This window comes from Anser cygnoides, chromosome 5 (genome assembly GCF_040182565.1).
Source record: "Anser cygnoides isolate HZ-2024a breed goose chromosome 5, Taihu_goose_T2T_genome, whole genome shotgun sequence".
In the NCBI taxonomy this organism is placed as follows: Eukaryota; Metazoa; Chordata; class Aves; order Anseriformes; family Anatidae; genus Anser; species Anser cygnoides.
Window position 1 is genome coordinate 10,288,388 of NC_089877.1, and position 23,217 is coordinate 10,311,604.

Genomic DNA, 23,217 nt, shown 5'->3' on the forward strand with positions numbered 1-23,217 from the left:
TCACCTACTCTGTTCTTTCCATGAAGTTACCTAGCTCCTCCTCTGTGTAAGTTGTATTCTGCACCCAGTCCCACCAGGAAGATTATTCCACTACTTGAAAATCTAGATAAGATTTCTAAATTACACAAGGACCAGTTTTAGAGTATTTAGTCTTGTGGCACTACTTTTGCTTCAGAAAAGGAAAGGAATTAGCTATATTGTATGCACTTGTAGTTGGCTTGGAAAACTACCTTCATTAACCCAAGACAAGTTAGTCAGCTTTGTGGATTTTATATTTCTATTCCGTAAGATCAGCAGCCTGTTTGGATTCACTTATCTTGGAAAATTTTAGTCAGGCTTTAACACAGTACTTAGATACTGTATAGCCTCAAGCTGCAGTACTAGCACTTCCCTAACTGCAACAGAGATGTATCGAAAAGTCTTGCCTGATATCCCCTAAAATTACATTAGTGCCTTTCAGAGCTCCATCACGTCAGCAGCTGAAAGTTATCCATTGATAAGCTTCATTCCAGTTCCCATTGCTCTCTCAACAAAGTCACATAATGTGAGATGCTGGGTTGTCCTTAGCACAATAAATATTTTTACTTTGTCTCGTCTATGGTTTTCAGGTCCCTAATGAATATTCAGAATCCCCAAATTCATTATTTAAGAATATCACTGCTGATCTCTCCCAAGGATTTCAACTTATCTACTGTAACTTCCTGTTCAACCCTTTCTTCTAACACTTGGGATGAATCCCTGTCATCTTCAACTTCAAGAAGAATTTCCTGTAGGGAACCACATCAAGTTCTTAAATCACAAGATAGTTTGTCATGTCTAAGAAGAAAGAAGTTATAGGAAGAAGTTATAGAAAGACCAGTGTAGTTGCCATTTCCCTTTCAATAACATTGCACTGTAACTTCCTGACACTTTCAGTTCATTTCCACATACAAAACGACTCCACCTCAAAATACACTCTAATTTTCTCACAGTATTCAAGTTCATTGCATCTTCCTTCTCTTCCCCACTGTTTGTAATGCAGTTACAAGGTTACGTATAACCAGTCAGAGTACTGCCTCCAGTTTGAGATCAACTATGTCACTTTCCCATTTGTGACACTGATTTTTTGACCTCACAGAATTAGTAAGACCTGTTGATATTGTCACAGGGTGGTTATGCCTCAAACTGCCACATCGCATTTCAGATCTACTTTGCATAGGCATTGCAATAACTAGGTTGCCAAAACCAAACTACCTGCTTCTGCTGGACCAGGTAGGCAATGGAACCAGAGCCTGTTAACATGCTGTCCTAGAATCCCACCCTCTGAGCCCCTGCCCTAAGGCAAGCGTCCTTTTAAATGATGGAAAACAGAAGGACCAGCAACACAGCTGCTGCTTGAGAAGACTATTTTCACTCATTTACACTTAATATTTTCACTGATCTGCAATAACATACACCTCTGTTCACTTATAGTAACCCTTAGCCTTCAATTTGTATCAGGCTAGCAAACTCCTGTTTGTTCATACAACTGAAACTCACATAGGTGTTAGAGTGTAAGAGCTAACACTCATTATCTGCTTTGCTTCCCTTACAACATAAAACAGACCCGGACAGGACACAATCTGCTACTGCTCAAATGCCTTCTCCCCTACCTCTGAGAAGTTTACATTAACAATATATTTCCCCCCAAATATGGCAAGAGCCAGGAACTCAGTGAAAAATTTGAGCTATTAACATTTATAAACCATTTGCATTTTCAGATCTTAGTTTTCTATGCAGAACTATTCAATTGGTATAGTTTCTGCAACTTCATATATTTTGAACATGTTATGAAAGATTCAGTGCACGATTTCCCTCTGAAAACAAAATTTATGAATACTAAAGAAGGGAAATCTTGTAACAAACATTTGTATTCAAATATACATTAAGTATTATACCTATGTAAGCTCTACTCTGGCTTCCTTTCAACTGTAAAGAAAAAGAGGTGTTTGTACATTTGAAGATACAAAGAAAGAACAACTTCATTGGTGTTTGCAAATCCAAAATATTCCTCCAACTTGACAGTATTTTTAAGAAGTGCTGCTAAAGAATGTTCATTTTGGGGGTTTATTCTTGCTCTAGCATATGATGTCTTCTTGTGTAAGGAGACTCTGGAGCACATCTGTGTCTACACGAGCTTGGATATCAACTTCTACTGCAGAGTGCCAACCATCTTCAAGGAAAATGAAGAATTCCTTGAGAACTCCACACTGTTTAGTTCCCAGAAGAAAGATGAAGTCAGCCTGCAGAGTTTTCACAATCCAGAAGGACCTTAATTGCTGAGATACAGAAGCCACGTGGAAAATTAAGGTAGGTCTTAATCCAAGGTTGGCACAGTTGTTTCATCTAGGCTTTAAAGCAATTAAAGCTACATTGTAGACTATACGCAGCTTTTAATTTCTACTTAAAGATCTGTGTTTCCATTTATCTTTACCATTTTTCTCTGCTTTTAAAGCCTTATCATTTAATCCTTGATTTACAAACATCTTCAGCTATCTGTTAGCATAAGCCCTTCCAGACTGTTTATAATTTTCAGTAAGTCAGAGGTTTCACATAATGTTAGAGGGCATACTTCCATCTTTGAAATTTATACTTAAAAGTAGTTAATAGTTCCAACAAGTTTAATAACTTGCTACTTAGGACTCCTTTCCATCTGCAAAAGTCACTATTTTACATGAAAACTATAAACGGTGTTTCTAATAGTGCAGGAAAAAGCCTGACCGATGCTAATGGAAAAAGATCACTTGTAACAAAAATCCTTATTGTCCATGCAGCCACTTACATTTAATAGTACTGATCACTGTGCTATCATCTACTAGAGGCCCAGAAGTTTGCCTCTAGCATTTAGTAAGTACATTTTGTCCAAATTTCTGATCACTAAGTTTTTTACTTCATTGTATGCAAAAACCTCATTTCCTCATTCAAAACACTTTTTGTTTTTGAAGCTGTCGAGTTACACTTATACATGGAGGAAAAGTATAAACCTAGAGACAAAATGAATACATATATGCGCAAACACTTTGTACAGAAGTAATAGAAAAAACACATTAAGGATTGCTCAAATCCCTTTCCAGTTTCCCGTAATGGTGCATCATAAATCCACACCAGCTACTCATTTAAATTAACTCCCACATTTTATCTGGGAAATACACAGGAGAAAACTGAAAGCCCTTAGTTCTAGTTTTATAAAGTAAAACTAACTAAGTGAATGTCAAGTTGTATATATGTAGTTTGATACTCAGATGAAGATATTTCTCAAAGAAAAGCAACCAATTTCCATTGGTTTCTATTCCTCTGTGGATGGAATGATTTTTTTTTTTTTTGCATGTATACAGTTTCATTTTGCCTTTATCTTTCCCCGGTACGATATAAGCACAAAGCCCAAGAAAAATGACTTCTGGTTTACATTACTTATTCATTTGTGTTTGACATGTACCAAAAAGGCTTACTTAGCATACTGAAATGCCTGGTTTTCAAGCTTCACTCTTTCTATATACTCATATCTCAAGTATTCAGTGAAGATTTTGGTTTCAGGTGGTTCTCATCTCCACCTCTCATTCACCCTGACCCCTTTTTTTTTTTTTTCCTATCACCTCTTATCCTTTCCTCATTATCATTATGCCCATCACAAAACTTCTGGTAAGAAGAAAATAGCACTATACAAGTTACTAGACTTGAAATACTACTTTTTTCATTAGTTCTTCAATAAAAAAATCAGTCTGAAAGTACTTCTGGAGATTCTATTAGATCACATACTGCACTAGACATTTGCTTAATAGAACCCTTTGATCATGTTGTATTACACATCACTATTTTCAGAACTTGGACATTACAGATGTACTATGAGACAAACATTTCATTGAAACTACTTAGATAAAAAGAGGAACAGCAAAACATTTTACTCCCCAAAAATCTACGTTGTGAAATAAATGCTACTTAGCTGAAAACCTGAATTCTTTTTGCCAAGTACTGTTTACTAGTCTCGGTTATATTTACTACTGTACCTGCAATGCTCTTAGGCACAGATTTCCTGTGCAGAGTATTTATATTTTGGTGAAGTAGGCCTTGAGAGTTTGCACCAAGATGGCACCAGTGCACTTCAAAACTGAACACCTGGTCTTTACTAAAGAATAGTTTCAGCAAGAATATCAATATCTACTTTAGAGAGTACATTGAGTATGATTAAGAGCTATCATTTTGCAAAGTTATAGTTATATTCCCAGTCCTAGAACGGCTCTGGTTGGAAGGGACCTTGAAGCTCACCTGGTTTCTCATCTCCTGCCATAGGCAGGAGGTTGCTCAGGCCCTCATCTAATCTCGACTTGAAAACCTCCAGGGATGAGGAATCTGCAACCTCCCTGGTTGTCCTAACAGATCTCTCAAGATTTGAGAAGTCCCACCTGAATATGGAGTATAGATCTCAGCAAACTTACTAAGATAAAAAACGCTGTTTCATAATTCTGAGTAGACACACCACTTTGTACTACTAATTATCCCGTATCATGGGTTTTTGGAATTACACAATACAAGGAAATTTATACAGTATTAAACCTTGCCAGGGTAGGGAGGGGGAAGTACAAGAGAAGTTGGACTTTTCAGCCATAGGAAGCGCTCTGTGTAAACACTTGAAACAGCAAAGGCCTGCAGCCAACGATGCCATCATCCCAGCACATGCTACTTCTCACATATCCTCTTCAGCACCAAGGCAAGCTGCAGCACTGACATCACCTTGCTCAACCCTCCCACCACCTTCAATTCAGCTGGGGCAGGACAGCTCTTGGAAATTTCTTCCTTGTCCTGGACTTTCAACTCTTCACAGAAATTTAATTTCAAGGGCCCTCTGGAAATCATCTAGCCTACATGCACACACAAGCCTGTTCACCCAGAACAGCCTGTCCAGGACTATGTCCAGACAGCTGGAAATACAGATTCCATAATCTTTCTGGTTAAGTGTTTTTAATTGTCTTTTTTTTTTTTTAGTCATGCCACAGTGATCCAAGCCATAAACAGACAATACCAGTTATTCACAAATTGAGCCATTAAGCTAGGAATTTTTAAGGAACTGTACAACTTTTCTATGTTACTGTCATAAAACTATTTGGTACCAACAAACATACCAACTTGAACAGCAAGCACTCTATGCATGGGACTGCCATACTGCAGCAGAACAAAGTTATTTGAGCCAGGGGAATCATTTGTTCCATTACACACTCAAAGCTGAATGTAATTACCTCATAAATAACTAAAATGAGCCAAGCAGCAACAACAGGCCTGAGAGCAAAATGGTTGTCATACGAAATGATGGTTTTGAATATAGAACTTGAAGGAGGTAGCTTTCTTTTAGCACATTAGTCCACCCCGGTGGCATTTCGCAGAATTCACTGCGAACATCCTGCCCATGCTCCTTATTTTAAAAAGAACTTGTTATAACAAAAAAAAAATTTCTGGCTTATGGAAATGCTGCCTTCTTTCAGGTTTCCCTAAGAACTGCTCATTTATGCTTTATTAAATATGTGTTTTGCAAGGTACAGTTCCTAATGGTCATGAATGTGTACATTTGCCACAACACTATAATTCTTCATAAGACAAAGTCTCTACATTTTGCTTTCTTTATAAAAAGGAAATGTTTTTTGACCTGTGGAATTGATTTCCTCCTCACAGTAGTAAAAAACGCAGTAATATAACTGCTACATGAAACAAGGCTTCTGCTTTTGTACTAAGTTCTTAATCTACCATAAAACAACAATCTCTAGAGGAAAACACATGAGTAAATGCACAAATACTATTCCTGCAAATTCATCTTAGTGTTTTCTCTTTCCATCTACTGCTGAACCCACATAACCAGTTTCAGGTGCAAAATCCACATGCTTCCATGCAGTCACAACAGATACTGAAACTGGAAGAACTGGAAGTTTTTGACAGAAAGTACAAAACAAGGTAATTAAATTGGTTTTAGTTGGACATTTAATTGCTTTTCCAAGTGTTGTGTGCAACAATCACTAGCGTGACTGTCAAATGCATGTCTAACCCCTTTGTATAGGTGCCTAGAAAGGAACAGGAACAGTTTTAAAAACCTAGTACAACTACTGGATGTTGAATGCTATAGGCTCTCAGTGAAGCTGTAGATGACAGGATACAGACTTCAACTGAATGCAGTTAATTCCTGGTACTAGGGGAAAAATAGAAGACACTTGCTAGCAGCAGTTACAAGATGAAAAATATGGTCAAAGGCACAAAGAAAAGGGATAAATCAAGTCTTTTAGGAGTAGAAGGGAAAAACAACAGGAAACACTCCAACAGGTGATAGTCTTCAGTTGTGTGAAAATGCTAGGAATAAAACAAGCACTGGGAGCAGTAGCAGCTTATCACATCATGCAACTTTGAGTGCAGACAGTCACTTGCAAACCAATACAAGTATCTTTAGCTGATTAACCCTCACTCAATATGAAAAAGTAAACCAAGTATTAGCAACTATAACAACACGGGTATCTGTCTTTAACAACTCCTTGGCTTTCACTAGCTTTTCAGTAGCTTGAAAGAGTCACATTGCTCTGGATTTTAAACATCGCACACATTCTGAGAAAAACACTTCATGCAACTTCTTAACATTGTGACCAAATTTGACATTGTGGTCTGAAACTTGTTTCAATAAGGCTCAGTATTTAGATATTCCAGCCTAAAACATTTTTCCTTTATTTTTCTATTATCAACAAGAAGTAAAAAACATTTATTAGCACTGATTTGTTGAACTGTTTCTCCCCAAAGCATTTTTGCAAAAAAACTGTGGTTGGTTCCTTTTGAAAACAGTGTCTTTTATAATTATAACCCACCAACTTATGTAAGCACTCGGAAGGCCGTGTTCAAGAGTTTTGGTACAAACCCTGTAAACAAGCATTCATTTATGCTTTCTTTTGAATACTTGATGAAAGAAACAACAAACTGTTACATTTGTGCCTTGACTTATAATTAAGCACTGAAGAAACTGAGAGATGCTAATACAGTCCAAATCTTAAACCACTCCCACTATTTCATTATTTATCTAATATTCTCAGAAGCCAGTGAACACCTTCCCCTCTAAACTTGGATTACTGCAGCAAGCTTTGAATAATAATTTTTACCCAAAACTTTTTTTTTATTATGTATTTCTAATCATGTGTTGCTTGCACTGATTGGAAGGAGTTGATGATTAGCCATAGGGACTTCAAGTTTGTGCCAGCATTTTTAGAGTCAATTTCTCCTCTTCCATCCAATTAAGCTATCAGATCATTGACCCATAGTTAATCATACTTGGAGTTCAATAGCTTTCTCAGTTCTTTTGTTTAGTTCCCTTAGAAGGCATGTTACCTGAGATTGGAAAAACAGTTAAGAAAACTGTGCCTAACGCACTCAAGCCATGCAAATCACTTGATCTGACACTACTCAAAGCTATAGCTCTCAGCACATTTTCAGAGTGGATGTTAGCATGCAATTTGTTTAAGAAAAAACAGATTTCAGGCTTTGATCTGTAAGGCAAATCTTTCCTGAAGCATAATGAATTGCTCTTTACACCTGTTTTGCACAGAGGATTGATGTCTTGAGTCAAGAAATTTCAAGTATGAACTGTAGTGACAAACTGGGATTACACTCAGATGTCTGAGGCTTCCTTCTGCATCAGTGAAAAGATAATCAAGAGAAGATAATCCTGTGACTGCTTTTTTAAAAGAGTTTTCAACATACAACATCCTGCAATAGATCATGAAAATGAAGACAGGGAGGTCTGGCAGTCAATCTTGAGTTTGGTATTTGAGAGGAACTCTGCACAATACTTGCATTATTTACTCCAGTCCCTATATATAATAGAAAGAGTAGTAAAGCAAGCGTTTCACACAGCCTGCGTAATACTTTCTCCCCAAGTCAAATATGCCCTGTTTTAGTGGTACTGCTCTTGCTTGTTCCATCATTTTCCTACAGGATCTGATGCAAAAATTTCCATACAACACCTGAGCAGCACTACATACCCAATCAGTATTCACTCTGATAATTTAACCTGAAATTTATCAAATAATGAACCATGATGCAAACTCCTTGCCTTATCTGACCTGTAGGTATTGAGATGAAAATAAAACCAAAGGTATTCTAGACCTGTCATTGACTTTGAGTAATCCATGTCCTATAAGCTGTTCTAACCCCACACCCCCAAGCCTGTTTAGATGGCAGTGAAAAAACAGCGTGCTTACTTGTTTTTCCCTTTAACACTTCATGAATATTCTTAAAATTAGTACAACACCAGAAATACAAGTGGGACAATGTTTTGGCAAACTTCTTACTTACTAAGGGTAAAATGGCATTTCTAAAGGAGCTAAAGCCATTTATGATTTATGCTCCCTTTCCAAATAGTCAAACCTTTGGGAAAATAAAATTTTTAGGACTTGCAATTTTCCTTTCTTTCATGTCTGACAGTGATCTGTTTACATGTATAGTTAAGAGCATATGTGAATCAAGCATGATTATAGGAAATCTTATCTGGACATTGTTTAAACATATCTATGAAGTCTGCATCTATAGCCAGAGGAAAAATTACAGACAGAACCAGAAATCAGGGCATACTGGTGGTTTACGCAAAAACAGAAATCAGTTTCCCCAATTACAGATAGGAACATTTGGAGTTTTTTCCTCAGCCCAACGAAGGATGGACTGATAAAACCCTAATCCTAGAGATACTTCTGTTTGGGAATGCTGTCAATTCATATGTACTATGTTCTATTTTTGTCTGTTTTGAGTTGCAGTAACACCTTGATCATAGGGCCTTCTGAGGCAGGAATGCAAAATTAAGACACTTCTGACATGTTTAATATGTCTGAATAAATTTGACTCTGCTGCACAATTGCAACTTAAGCCATAACCTTACACATATAACAATTACCCAAGGAAAAATCAAGTCCGTAACAGGTGTAGATTCACAGATCTGTTTCAATACCTCTTTTCCTCTCCATTGCCTTGTAATAGCAATAGTACATAACACACCACACTTCATCCTTCACCCATGACACTTGAACATATTTTCATTTTTACAAGGGCTCAGTTTGATCGGGATATGTCAGTTATTTGAGGGAAAGGGGGTGGAGGGCTGTCTTCCAGTTTGTCAGCACTTGAAGGGAGCGATTTTACTGCCTCTTGTAGATTTGAACATGCAAGCTCAAACCTCAGTAAGTAGTTGGGTGTTCTGAAGAGACTTTTTGATATATAGAGAAAGCAAATACACTGAGCCTTTATTAGGCCAATGGAACACATGAAATAAATAAATAGGAAAAAAATTCAGATGTCCCATGGAAGGAGCTCAAAAAAATCAAAGCAGGAATATGCACAATATTGTTTTTGTTAATTAACAACCAGTATTTGCACAACCCTTGTTCCAAGGGAAAATCTCCAAGGTTAAGCTTGCCAAGGGCTTGAGATGGTCTATGCCACCCATAAAATACATAGGTAATACAATGAATATTAGAGCATGCTCTGTACATAGAGCCAAGCCCAGGTTTACACCCAACTCCTTAGGGATGCTCAGAGTTCATCCCTCATCCTGCCCCAAGCAGGAAATTCCTTCTGCTTTTGGTAGCTGCGTAGCTGTGGCTTCACAGCTCTGGGGAACATTTCTCCAAATGTACTTTATGTGAAGTTCTCAAAAATTTTATGATTTCATTAAATCTTTCCTACCTTTAAGAATTGTAAATCCTAAGAGAAGGAAGAAAAAACAACTGTGACACACAGCATTTTATTACATGGACAGAAAAATGTAAGGACAGTTGACGGATTACATCAGCAGCAAACACATATCACATCGGAGAGTGGCAATAAGTGCATAGCAACACTGAAAAACAAAGTGGAAAGCACGTTAGTTTTTCTTTGTTCTGGAGAAGTGTTCACCTTTCACCATTTTCCCGTAGGTAATAAGCACATGAGAAACATCTGTGTGTGCATGTGGAAGGGAGGTTTACAGAAAAGTTGTAAAAAGGAAGATCATGTGAAAACTGGAAATCTGAACATGCATGCACTGATTTATGAAGATTTATACTAACTTACAGGTTAAGTCATTTGAATATGCATGGAAAAGTAAGATGTGTTCACCACGGCTAATACTGATGTTACATGTTTGCTAAACTTACTCTATAGCTAAAAAATACAATGAAAGCTCAAGGTAGCTAGCGATAAATATTCAGTATCATTACAAGAATTTAGCTCCTCGAGCTGAGAACTCAATGCAAAGAACTTATGGTCCAAAGGTATATTGAAGTTTTCTCTTTCTGAAGTTCAGTCTTGACTGCATTGAAGTGCTACAGGATAAAATCTTGAGATTCTGTTCTTAACAAAAAAGGAGTCCAGGATCTTATAGGAAAGATCACCGCTGTGCTTATTGGTACAATTTTAACTCACCCAAAGCTCCGGCCTCAACTGTGGAGGAACTAGAGTCAAGATCCATAGCGGAGAAACCAACGGATGGCAATACTTTTGTTCCTCTGTTATAGTTTATAAACCTTTCTGAAGCAATTTATCTCAAATAAATATTTGGACTCACTGCTGCATATAGACTTTTACTTATAGAAGTAACTTGCAATAATACTCAATAACAGAGGACTTTCCATTTTCACATCTAAAAGCTTCAACTCAAAATGCCCATGTGTTATATCACTGTACAGAAATGACTCTTGCATTAAGCCTTCTTGTTAAAACAAACTATTTCTTTTTGAAACCTGAAAAAAGAAAGCTAGGAACAAAGTTCCTGAGGGCTTTCCATACGCTGGCATTTTAATACCTGTTCTCCTGCTCTAGGGTGCAGTTACTGAGATTAAAACCTAACGTGTTCATTTTCACATGAGTTGTATTTATGCTGTTGTCACTGCTGATAAACTTTCACTGGAGCTAATGCATTAAAGCAAATATCTAATTAAGTGAATAACTTCTAATTACAAACTGGTATTATGATCTGCATATGCAACCCAAAAACCAAGGATAAAATAGTGCTTCAGAAAAAGTAAAAAGCCATTTCACAGCAGAAGCAAAGGAGGAGTAAAGCAACTCTCCAGTAGCAAAAAGGTGAGCAGAGCATCTGGCTGGCTGAGAGCTTGCCATCTCAGGTGCTTGTTTCAGCTGGTCTGTTACCACCACCAGGCTGAACAAGGGATGCTGCTTGCAGCCTATCCGCTTGTCCATCTCCTTTTCCACTTGAGGTAGGACCACCAACTCTGAGCTGCAAACAGACCGTGAGCTCATTGTGCTAAACCAGCAACATGAGCAGTCTGGAGAGCAGAGTTTTGCATGATCAAAAACTGACACAGAGGTGAACAGAAAAAGTGGGGGAGGAAAGCACGGGAAAAACAAGATTTAGATTGAGCAAAGCTGGGCAGAAATCAGCTGGGTAGCAGTGACCCAGATTATGCAACTAACATGGAAAAATAACTCATAGGCAAAAGAAGTACTCCAAAAAGGTTACAAGATTGTGCTAAAACTTGCTCCTCCCTCCCCCCCCGCCCTTAACAACCACTACCATAGCATCATCTTAGTCCTTCAATCCATCTGAGAGATGCTGTTGGTTTTCTGGTTTTATTTTTCACGATGGCTGAATCAATGGGATGTAATTTTATAACAGAAAATTAAGTCTTTCGATATCTAACATATCAACTATTATCATTTACCTAACAACTGACTGATGGGAACATATTTAATCTGTTTGCAGCTCAGCAGATACACCCCTGAACTCAGCAAAATCACAAGAGGAGGATAAATCACCTTCCTCTTTAGGAAGAGTAAAGCATAGTAGCCATCTTTTACCAAATAGTAGAACAAAGAAGGGTTTTTTTTTTTTTTTTTGATTTTTAGGAGACAGCTTTATAGTTCTAATATTAACATTTGACTCAGAGCCCTCCCCTGCCCTCTACCCCCCTTATGATGCCTCCCAAAATTGAGTAACTTGGATGTAAAATTTGGAAAAGAGCACAGGGCATAAAGGTTAAAGAGGAGAACGGAAAATAAAAAGGAACCAGAGCAAGACATGTCTGCCAGAGATGTACAGCCTATGAGATGTGTGTAGCACAACCCAAAACACCCAGCTGTGAACAACCCAAAGCCTGTACATCATTACAGAAGGGGAACCCTTCTCCAACAAGGCAACAAAAAACTCCTGGAGAATGAGGCATTGAATTTGTGGGAGAGAAACTACAGACTGCCTGTTTAGTCTGGTATTCACAGCCTGGAATCTACAGTTAAATGTGAGAGTCCATCTGACTCAAAGTCTAAGGTCCTGTCTTTTCACATGTGCTTAGATGAAAGGCTAATCATCTCTCATCTGTTAGGTTCAGCAGTTCAAGTGCCTGATTTGTGCATTTTCAGGTTGAAAAAAGCCATCTGAACTACCCACCCAGACTGAAAAGACAAGACATTGTACTCCTTGCATCAGAGCCACACAAAACAAACAGTGAGTAATGAACTGTAACTGCACTGAGAAGAACAGCAGCTATGGACATGATACCAGCGAACTCATTTAGGGTGACTAAAGGCCTAGAATTTCACTTAAACCCAGAAAAAAAAAAAACAAGTATTTCTGACATCCCTAAGTCTCCTTAAGATGACAAACTCATCACAAGCTGAGGTTAAGTAGTCATATAAGCCTTCTGCCTTTCTATATTCAACTGGCAAGTACGCCAATAAAGTGACATTTCAGGAATAGATGGATAAGCCATCTGTCAGTAAGAACTAGATTACATAGTAGCACCTGGAAAAGGACATTAGCTATGTAACATCATTCAAGAAGAGCCTGCTGAATGCAAGAATGATTGCCTTGGACAGTTTGTCTTCTGACAAAGCAATTACTCCTGCTTTTCTTTTGCACCTATGAGATAATATTGAGGTATGAAAACTGTACAGCTACGAACTCTTACTTGGGAAACATGTTCTGAAAGCTCAAGACCTCTGGCGGAAAAAAAAATTAAATCACTTAAAAGCTATGAAATTTTCACCCGTGCTTTCAGTTTGTTACATTTACTATAAGCATTCATACTTCCCCACGTGGATTTACACCGGCAACTGTTCTGTTAGCAGTTGCTGTACATCACAGGCATAATCTCACTGCATAAACTACAGAAAACGTATCCTGTACATATGATTTTAAAATATTTGACAATACAATGACAGGCAAGGCAGTACCTCACTAGACATAGGCCCAGGGCAGTATTCCGTACGTATTAAAAAACAAGACCAATAAAATATGACAAACTCATACCATTGACAGCTCAGTCACCTGATAACTCTACAGAGAAAACCCTCTATCTTCATCCCAATATGTAATAACAGGGTTACTACAGCTCATGCTGATTCAGTGACATCTAACAAGACATTTACATTTCACTGCATTTCACATGCAAAGCACAAGCACTCGCTGAAGTGATTCTAAAGGAAAGTTTTTTTTAATGACAAGTTAATTGGCTAAGTTCATTATCATTGTCAGGTGGAACTTTCTTCAGAGTCCTACTTACAATAATGCAGAAAACCCAAATGAATAGGCTAGCTTTACTTTCAAGATGAAAACCAAGCAAAGAAACTTGTACAGACAGCTGAATCAGAGTAGATTCCCACATGAGGTAGTACAAACTTTCCTGGCTTGCATGTACAGCTGAAGGACCTCTAAACAAAGATCTTTCAAAATTAAGAGCTAAGTACAAGCTGAATTGCCATTTCAATACATCCATTCATTTTGCTCAGACCAGAAGACTAAGTATAAAGCATGCATTGTAAAAAAGAACACCCCTTGTTTATACCAGTCACTGTTGCAGTTCTAACTCACCAGTTATTCCCATCTCCCATCCGATATTTGAAGAACTCCTATCATCTGTACCATTGCACCAATAATGATGGCAAGCGCTCCCAGAACAATGCCTTAAACCATTTGTACTGGATGTGCCCCTTCCATCACATTTATCTACTGCACATCGATTTACTGTACACTGGTTACCTCCCACTGAAATCTCTTGACTTGTGCTCTCCAGGAGGATTTACCTTATTTACAGTACTATCCCCCACAATTATCCTTGCCTCATGCTGGCTTGACATTCAGACTTTCAGCAATTGCTCTTAATGAGAGGAAATTGCAGTTCATTAAATAAGTTCATTTTATCCTAGATACACATTTGTCTCATCAACTTGCATCTTGATAAAGCTTATACTTAAATGTGTGTACGAGAGCCACTACACCAATATAGGAAGTTGGGTTTGTTTTTTTTTTGCTTTCCCATAATAAATGCAAATTCTACCATATGGTGTGCACTGCTTAGCAACTGTATCCCTAAATTTATCCCCGACTATTAAAGGATGCAACTTTAAAGGATGCAGCTATAGAACTCTATGTCTTAATACAGAAATAAGGGTGAATTGCTAAACTGCTTGCCATGGGAAAATGACAGCAGAGGAAAATCAGTCCAGAAAAAGACTGCTGATCTTTCTTGTTTCTTAGGGTTTCAGTAGCTGGCCAGAAATTGTAATACCAAGTATAAATCAACAGGCCTATAAAACTAGGAACCAAGCCATTTACTGTTCAACATACTGTTCAAGCATGTTGTTTCCGTGTTGGTCAGTGTTTCTGAAAACCCCTTTTTTTTTAAACAAAGTCTGCAGTTTCAGCTAAAACATTTGAAGAATGGTTTAACTGCAAAACTCAGTGAGTCAATGTTTTGTTACAAGACAGAATATTTAGTAACCCTTTTACTGTTCCTCAAGTTCCATTTTACAATCTTTGTAATTTATCACTAAATATGATTGAACCAGTTTTGTTTACTTATGGAGTGGTCACACATGCATTTAAACTACAGGGCTTACAGTTGCATTATAAAGACCTACATGATACAGAGAAATCCATCCACAGACTCAGACAGCACTTAGTTCTTAGCTGACAGTTAAAGGACACTTGCTAGTATTTTATATTTAGACATTTTGAACTCACCTCATAAGGTTTGGCCATAGCATCACCTGACTCAGTATATTAAACAAAAGAATCGGTAGAAACAAAATACATCTTCTACAATGATAAGATACTATTAGCAACCTCAGTCTGTTGAAAGCTTAGCATTTACTAAATAACCTAACGTTATAAAGACTTTCATAAGTGAGCCAACTCTAATCAAACCCAAGCAATGTATCAAGTTACAGAAAGTTTTGTCATTAAGGGTTTTGACCGTTCCCACAAAAGAGATGCTTATATAGATTCTTGTTCTCCATTACAAGCTCCAACAACAAACTCCAGCCATCTCCCCTACAAAATATTTAGTCATTTGCAACCACATGGCAGAAATTTGGAAGTAGCAATCATCTATTCATGTAAGCTTAAATCCAGCCACCAAGGAATACACTACGGGCAACAGGAAGAACTAAACAAGTGCTAATACACAAGCCAAGTATCACTGCCTGGACAAGGAGCAGCAGTTCCTCTGCAGCACACTTGGAGTTCTTGGAGAGTGCACAACATTTCCCGATACTCTCGCACACTGCAAAACAGCCTATTTCTTCAGCTGGCTTACATATGCACTTCTCATAGCACCAAAGATACTGGCATTAGGTACCGTTCTTCTCATTTAGTGACACCATACCCCATCTTCCAAGCTAGCAACTGCTTTTGCTACCAGATTCATTTTCATCATATTTCAGTGTATATTGATATTTATCATTATTCCATATTCTACTCTGTCATTGAAGATACTTCAGGATGTTATTTTGCAATTTACAGCACAGCTGGCTAGTAAGTAAGCACATACCACATAACACCAAAGCATTCACATGTCTAACAGCTGGAAGTAAGGAAGAAAGGATCGAGGTGTCAATTTACTTCAGTACTTCTCAAAGGCTGTTGACAATGGAAGACTGCTCTTCTTAAAGCTGGTAGTGTTTTTCACCTGCAGTAATTGTGAAAAATAAAAGCTAGATGAAGCATTTAACTGGTATCTACAGAAGTACTTCAGAGAACATCTTAGGATGTTGAAGTTGTCATGAATTAAGGCTGATATTATTCAAACTAAGAACACTTGCCCCCACCCCCTCCAAGTGCCACAGGCACTTGATCTTCTTCCACTCCCCTGTTGGTAGAGCTGTACAAGACAACTGAGAGCATAGTTACAGAGAACTCTGGTCCTCCGCCTTGATACAAAGCATTCGCTTACCTGTAGAGGGGTATTTTACATTTGATTCTTTGCAAATATGACATGTAGAGGAAAGGAATTCTCTTCCTCCTCTGACAATTCACATTTATTTTGATTAAGTCCTTATAAAGCAAAGACATCCCGTATGCACCTCTGTGGATCAGATGGACCCTTCATCTGAACGTAGATTAGTGATTCAGAATTTGCAATAGACTAAAGCAAGTCTGTGCATACAGGCATGACCTGTTGTAAATCTCATTGTTTTACCAGTTAGGATCATCACTGGGTGGACAAAATGCAATATGGTGTTGGCATTAAAGGACATGTTTGTTAGACTTCTCCAAATAAAGTAGGTACAATAGGTAAAAATTTGAACCCCTGCTGAGGAAGTGGAAACGAATTCCTTCGGGTGAGCAAAGTTTACACTGTTTCTTGAAAACTAATACCTAAACATCAACGTTTTCTTGAAATGTAATTAATAGCTATCTTGTCAACCTTACAGAAAAGTCTTTTTTTTCCTCCAACTATTTTTAAACTATTGAAGCTCTTTTAAACTTGGCAGTTATGTCCAGAAGTAGAATATTTAGTTGAGTTTCCTAAATAGCATCATTTCTAGTAAGCCGAGTCATGTTTCATTTATGGAAATAATATTCCAAGCAGAAAGTTGCACTTCAATCATACAATATCCTACATGTAAAAAGTACACTAATAAGAATATATTCATCAACATATGATTACTATAGCACAATTTTTTCAGAACACAGAGTAAGAAATCAATCAAGACTATCAGGTGTTTAGATAGATTTGGTATATTTTCTAGGAACACACTATGCAATTTCTCCTATTTTCTAGGTCAACAGCCTTGGTATATCTTATGTTAACTCCTACAAATAGAAACTAGTGCGGCAGAGACATCAGGATGACAGAGGATCTCTTCTATATTATTAAGAGTCATGGTCATTATAAATGATTGAAAGAAGCACAGAAAAAAGCATCTAGTTCTGCAATTATAGTATCCTGCAATACTAGGCCCTAATAAGCTTTATGATCTCATGATCTAAACAGAAAATCAAGCAGCTTTTTCCCCCATTTGGCTCTTATGCATACATCCCCGTTAATTCTCAGTCACAGTGTGGTCTGCTTACATTTTCCTTCTAACCTGGCCAACAACTGCAGCTTGGAACCACACATAAAAAATATATATGGAATACATGGATTTATCCTCAATATCCTTAAATGCCTGGAATCTTCAAGTGGCCAAAATCAGTTCAGGTTAGACTGTACTCAATTTCCCACATCTGATTGGAATAGCTAAAGGTACATCTACACTCCATTATTGCTTGTTTTGGGCAAGCACTCATCTTACAAGGGTAAAACATACTGCAGAAAAACAATACAATTTAACAAATACTGATGCAATAAAGTAACATCAAAATAACCACAATACCAAGCTAAAAACTTAATCATTTTGAGAACTATACATCTTAGCTATGACCTGCTATGAGCTGAAAAAATACTGTGAAAAGAAAAATACAAAGCTTTATGATGGGGTTCAAAGACATTTCCAATTAAGGTGGCAATCGATATGTAAGACTGCTTTTTTCCCCCCTCCCTAAGAAACAGTCAAGGATATGCTTTTAATCCGTATCCTGAACACAAGCAAAACACTGGTTCCTCGCCAGAAACTTCACTGACCTCACCTTGTTTCCCTAGTTAACAAGGTATTACCTTGGTGCCCTTTAACAGAAGTTATCTTAGCCTGTATTTTAGGAGGCTTACCACACTTAATATATTGTTTTTATTTGCAACTTGAACTTCTTCAATGCCATTAAGGTTTAATATGAAGATAAATTATCAGCTTTGTACACCTAAGATATGCATGTTAATAAGGAAGTTGACAAGCAGACTAGACTGCGGGTCCAAAACAATTCAATTTAAGTAGCAATTCATCTTCTGAGCCATTGTCTTGCTTGAGAACAATCAGTATTTTCCATCATCTAACACTTGAAAAACCCAACCGTGCTTCTCATTTCCCACTAGCATCTATCAAATTTGCTCCTCAAAAACACAAACTTCCATTCACATCAGTTTCAAGACTAACAAAGTATTTTGATTTTTACCTACGCATGGTATTTATCAGATAGTACTGTTATCAGCTACTGTTATCAGCTCCAGTACCACTCCTCTGTAGAGTCCATAACCTCATTTTCATTTGAGAGTTTTACTCTGCAACTTACTCTGTTGTAAGCAGAGGAACTGTTTCTACCCTTTCAACCCCAAGGCATTGCAATGAACTGAATTCTGACAATGTCTGCAAAATATTTCATCTTACTATTTTCCTTCTCACGCCAATGAACAGAATTGCTTTTCTTTTCATTTACTACAAGTATTTTAGAAAAGATATTAGGATACTTCTTACGCAAGATTTCAGTCTGAGGAAATATACTATTACTGTGCTGGTTTTGAAGTACTTTCTCCCTATAAAATATGGACCTTCTTTCAGTTAAGTTATTCCTTGGAGCTCAAAGAACACATAAAAGGAAGCACTCACCATTTCCAATATACACTTGGCTTTTAGATTATTCTGCAGATACCATTTCAATCTGATCTCAGTATGAAATGTGTAGCAGCTTTTTCCACTTTAAATAACATTACACCCTCCCCTTTTTCTTTAAGGCCATTTTTTGCGTACTTGTTAGGTGTTGTAAATTTTGTCCATTTTGTGTTGCCAGTGAATTTAGCAAGCTCTTGGTCCCTCATCCACTTAATTCACTGACAGTAATATTTTCTATAAGTGAAGTGTATCTAGGACAGACCCCTGCAGAAAGGGCTCAGAAAAACATTCCTGGTTTAAAGTGACCTACTTCATAAATACTCTGTGGACAGTGAAGCCAGCTGTTCAGACACCCTGCAACCCTTGCATTAATAACACACGCACCCTCCTCCACCCCTTGTTGAGGCTTAGCCCAGAAGAGTCACCACAGAAACAGTTTTTCCAGAAGGTGAAGTGCATGGTTAAATATTTATAGCAAGAAGCAGAGAACAGTGAGAGCTTTTAAGGACCTCAAGCAGCCACAAACCCCTCCAATTACTTTTCCAAAACAGGGCCCTGTCTCTGCTTCTGCAAGCAATTACGCACCTCTTCAATGAATGAAGCAAGTGTCTTTCAAGTCATCACAGCCTGTATGTTTAGCTTTTTAGATGCTACGTTGTCATCCCTGTTTTACTGGTTTCCAGTGATGTGATTAAAGCATTTCTGTCAGATCATCTACTAAATGCTCTACAAATCATTGTTAGAAATTGAAGGAAATGAAGTCTTGCATGAGGCTCTGTACTAAAATTGCTCCTGCACAGAACTACCTGAGACAGCTTTTTCAAGCTTGTCCAGATTTCAAAAATGCAAGCCACAATACAGTCAGCTTGTTTCTGGTGTACTTGATCTCCTATGAAAAAATGCAAAACAATATTCATACAAATTGTCATCTAGCAGCTACCTGCAGAAAAAGTGATTTCAACTTCACACATAGCAAAAGTCGCTTTGACATAGCTCCTGTGAATTTACACAAACTGGGGCACTTCGAAAATTTTAATTCAAAAACCAAAATAACTCACTGCCAAATTACTGTCTTTGCAATTTCTACAGGAACTACACCACTGGACCAAGTCCATTCCCCTTTAGGGGAATTATTCCAAGTTAATATTCACAGTTCTGATTTATCTCACATCTATTATGAAAGTAGAGTAAAAGTCTATTATATCCCTAGTCCTGAGCATTCAGTATTTACATGCTTAAGATAATGAAATGGATTTGATTGACATGGCAAATGCATATGGAAAGTCTGTGCTGGGACAGGCAGCTTTCACACATCAGCTCTGTCACCAGAACATCAGTGTGAATCTCCCTTTCCAGAATAAATGTGGAAACGGCTAAGTGATTCACTATAACTACACTTCTTCCCCTCACGTGGGACAGCACAGCTATTTTCTCCTCTGACAATCTTCTTCACTCTTAAAGACTTGTCCTGTCCTCCGCATCTCTACTGTTTACTACTGAATGGGAAACCAAGTCTTGGAAAATCATCTTGCCCAGACATTCCAAAAAAGCATTAAACTTGCATGGATAGCCAGTAAAATAGAACCTCAAGTAAAATACTGGTTCAGTATTAACTTCTTCCAGGAGTTGAATAACCAAATAAATACCTTTCTTAAGCAGCTTTCATCAAAACAGATCAGTCAACATCCATTTCTGACTCCTCTCAGACTTCATTCTTGGAGTGTTTGTAACCTCAAGGGCTTCCCACATCTACAATGAATACCACAGCTGCAAGACTATTCAGCATAATAAGGTTTCTTCTAAACATTTAGAATAAGAACACTTTTATATACTGTTCTTCCCCCACCCCAAATCTTTTACTGAGGAAATGACAGTGTCTCCCTAGAGATTCTCTCCTCAGACTGATCATTAAGTTTTAAGTATTCATAGATACTCCATTCCTATTTAAAGACCTGTCACAACACCAGCATACTTTTAGACAACAAAAACAAGATTCTCAGTTGCTGTTCTTTCATGAAGCCAAGTTGAAAAAAAGACACATACTAGGTACATAGTTGCTCAGTTGTTTTATGCAAATTTTTTTAAAAACAATTTTTACTAAGCAGCAGAAGAGATTGAATGACTACATTGTGCAATATCAAGACATTTCCTTTAAATCATATCAGCTCATATACTGAAAAATGATTATAACTAGCGAGGAAGTTTTCAACTTATTTTTCTCGACTCTAAGGGTACTTATCATGGATGAGTGTAAAAAGCAAGGTAACATCTTGCAGCAGGTAGACTGTGTGAAAATGCATTAAAGCAGCTTTCTCTTAAGTGTTCATTTAATCACAGTTACCTACGAAGCAGAGCAATAGATCTTTTCCTGAAATGCTTTTATAACCGAAGATGGACCTTTCAAATTCTATGGGACAAAAAGCAAGCTTCTCAAAGACAAGTAGACTTACTGTGGTTCACCCCCACCTCCTCTAGCACAACAGGGTAGAACAGGAAACATGGAGAAAACACAAACCTCTGTGGTCAACATTACAGAGCTTTTGGGTAAGTGGGTCAATTATCCATACAATGGTATTATTTAAATATCCAATAGTTTTAGATTTAACTAACCCTTAGAGGCCGACAAATCAGTGAAATGCAATCTGCTCTTGCGGCTGCTTGTGTACTGGACATTTTGATAAACCATCTAATAACTTAACCATAGTAACCTGCCTATGTAGAGCCATGATTATCACAAGATTATCACAAGAGGGCTGATTAAGAGAAACAGTTTTCTGGAAGCAGAAGAAAGTTTTATTCGTTAATAAACATATAAGGTAAATTGAAGCATTTCATGTCTTTAATTGAAGGACATTTAAATAGTAGCTCTTCAGTTCAAACTTGCTAATTTAACTACTCATTGTACCTTGCCAGGCTGGGAAGTTTGGTATACAAAACACCAAACTCAAATACAAGTTTGGTATTAGCAATAGCAGTTGGATTGAATTTTCAAGGCAAGTTAATCCAACATTAAGCCCTAGTTTCTTCTATAAAGATAGAAATGACTGAAAGAGCAAGTTGTCAAGTTAACCATATTTGTTCTTTCAAACTGCTTAGTCATTAAATAATGCCAAAAGGACAAATTTCCAGAATATCTACGTTACACAGAACACTCATTTTCTACTTCAAAGCACTACAGTTGTCAATGCTAATTTTCCACTACAAACCAAAATCCAATTCCCAGCAATGACTACTCATTAAGTGGCAGATATCAGGTAAAGTTCTCTGCAATTCATTTCGACAAATACTAACAGGATTTCCCCAAAACACTTCAGAACACATACTTCTTTACACCGTAATTGCCAAACAGACATGCATTTTATGAGCTCATTGGGTGAGAAAGGAGGATATGTTCCACATCTCAGTCCTGCATCAAAAATAAAGGAATATAAACCGCTTCCACTTTCAGCGCTAGTCTGAATTTCAGAGATGCAACACAAATGATTAGCCCAGAGGCCTTCCAAATTCAAGGGCATTTGTTCTACTACACAGCTCCCGAAACAAAGCAGAATCTCCGTGGAAATATAACCCAAATTAGAGACTTCTTTACTGCAGAGTACTGAATGGAGGGAAAAACAGCTTCAGTAACATTTCCCTCAAAAATCTGTGTTCATTTTACAATTTACAATTCAACATAAAAAATACAGCACAAGCAGTGACATGACTAATCATCACATTTCTCTAGGTGCCAAGTAGCTTCCTGTGATGTCCCCACTTAAAGCAGGAATAAAAACAAACTTTTTATAGGTGTTTGGGATGATTTTTTTGGTCCACTTATATGGATTCTGGGATAATTTAGGCTAGAAAGGATCCTTGGATGTCACTTTTGGTGTGACCTCCAGTGTTTGTACAAGCAGTCACTTGGCTAAGATTTGAATGTAGGAGGGAGCTACTGAGACTCTATTGGCAGCCTGCTCCATTGTCCGGTCACCCTTGTAGTTAGGAGAACCTGGTATCCAACAGCAGTTTCCTATTTTTGAACTTGCATTCCTCATCTCTCACCACACTACAGTAAGGCCACTCCTTACCTTTCTCTTCCTCTCACTGAAGCACAGCTCTCTCAGACTCCCGTGTGTAATTTGCTCCAGCCCCCGAGTATCTTGGTGGCCCTCTGCTGGACTTGCTCCATTATGTCAGCCTCCCTGTGGGGACAACCAAACTCAGCACAGGACTGTGGGTGCTGTTTCAGAAACACTGCAGGGAGATGAACAAATACTGCCTTGCCATTCTACTCCTCTTTACAGCCCCGTGGAGCCTAACCAACTCTCTATTCATCCTTTAACTCCGCTAACCAACCTCTATCTCACCACTCTGGCTATCAAGATTCTCTAAGACCTTGTCAAAGGCATTAGAGAAAGCCAGGGCATACAACATCCACAGCTCTTCCAGGTTTAAATCTGACAGGACAGGTGAAATTTATCATCAGTAAATTGAAATGCAATGGTCAATCTGTCC

The 23,217-nt window shown here is 37.8% G+C and overlaps 1 protein-coding gene across 10 annotated transcripts in view; it reads right to left on the minus strand.

The window, feature by feature from the left end:
- Positions 1 to 23,217, minus strand: part of ANO3 (anoctamin 3) — a 256,594-nt gene that overhangs the window by 225,260 nt on the left and 8,117 nt on the right. For 6 of the 10 annotated variants that reach the window (XM_066997443.1, XM_066997444.1, XM_066997442.1 and 3 more), the window contains one exon: positions 22,791 to 22,904. The exons of the other annotated variants lie outside the window; for them this stretch is intronic. The gene's annotated coding sequence lies outside the window, so the exon portion shown is untranslated. The remainder of the gene's footprint in view (positions 1 to 22,790; positions 22,905 to 23,217) is intronic. 10 annotated transcript variants of the gene reach the window in all.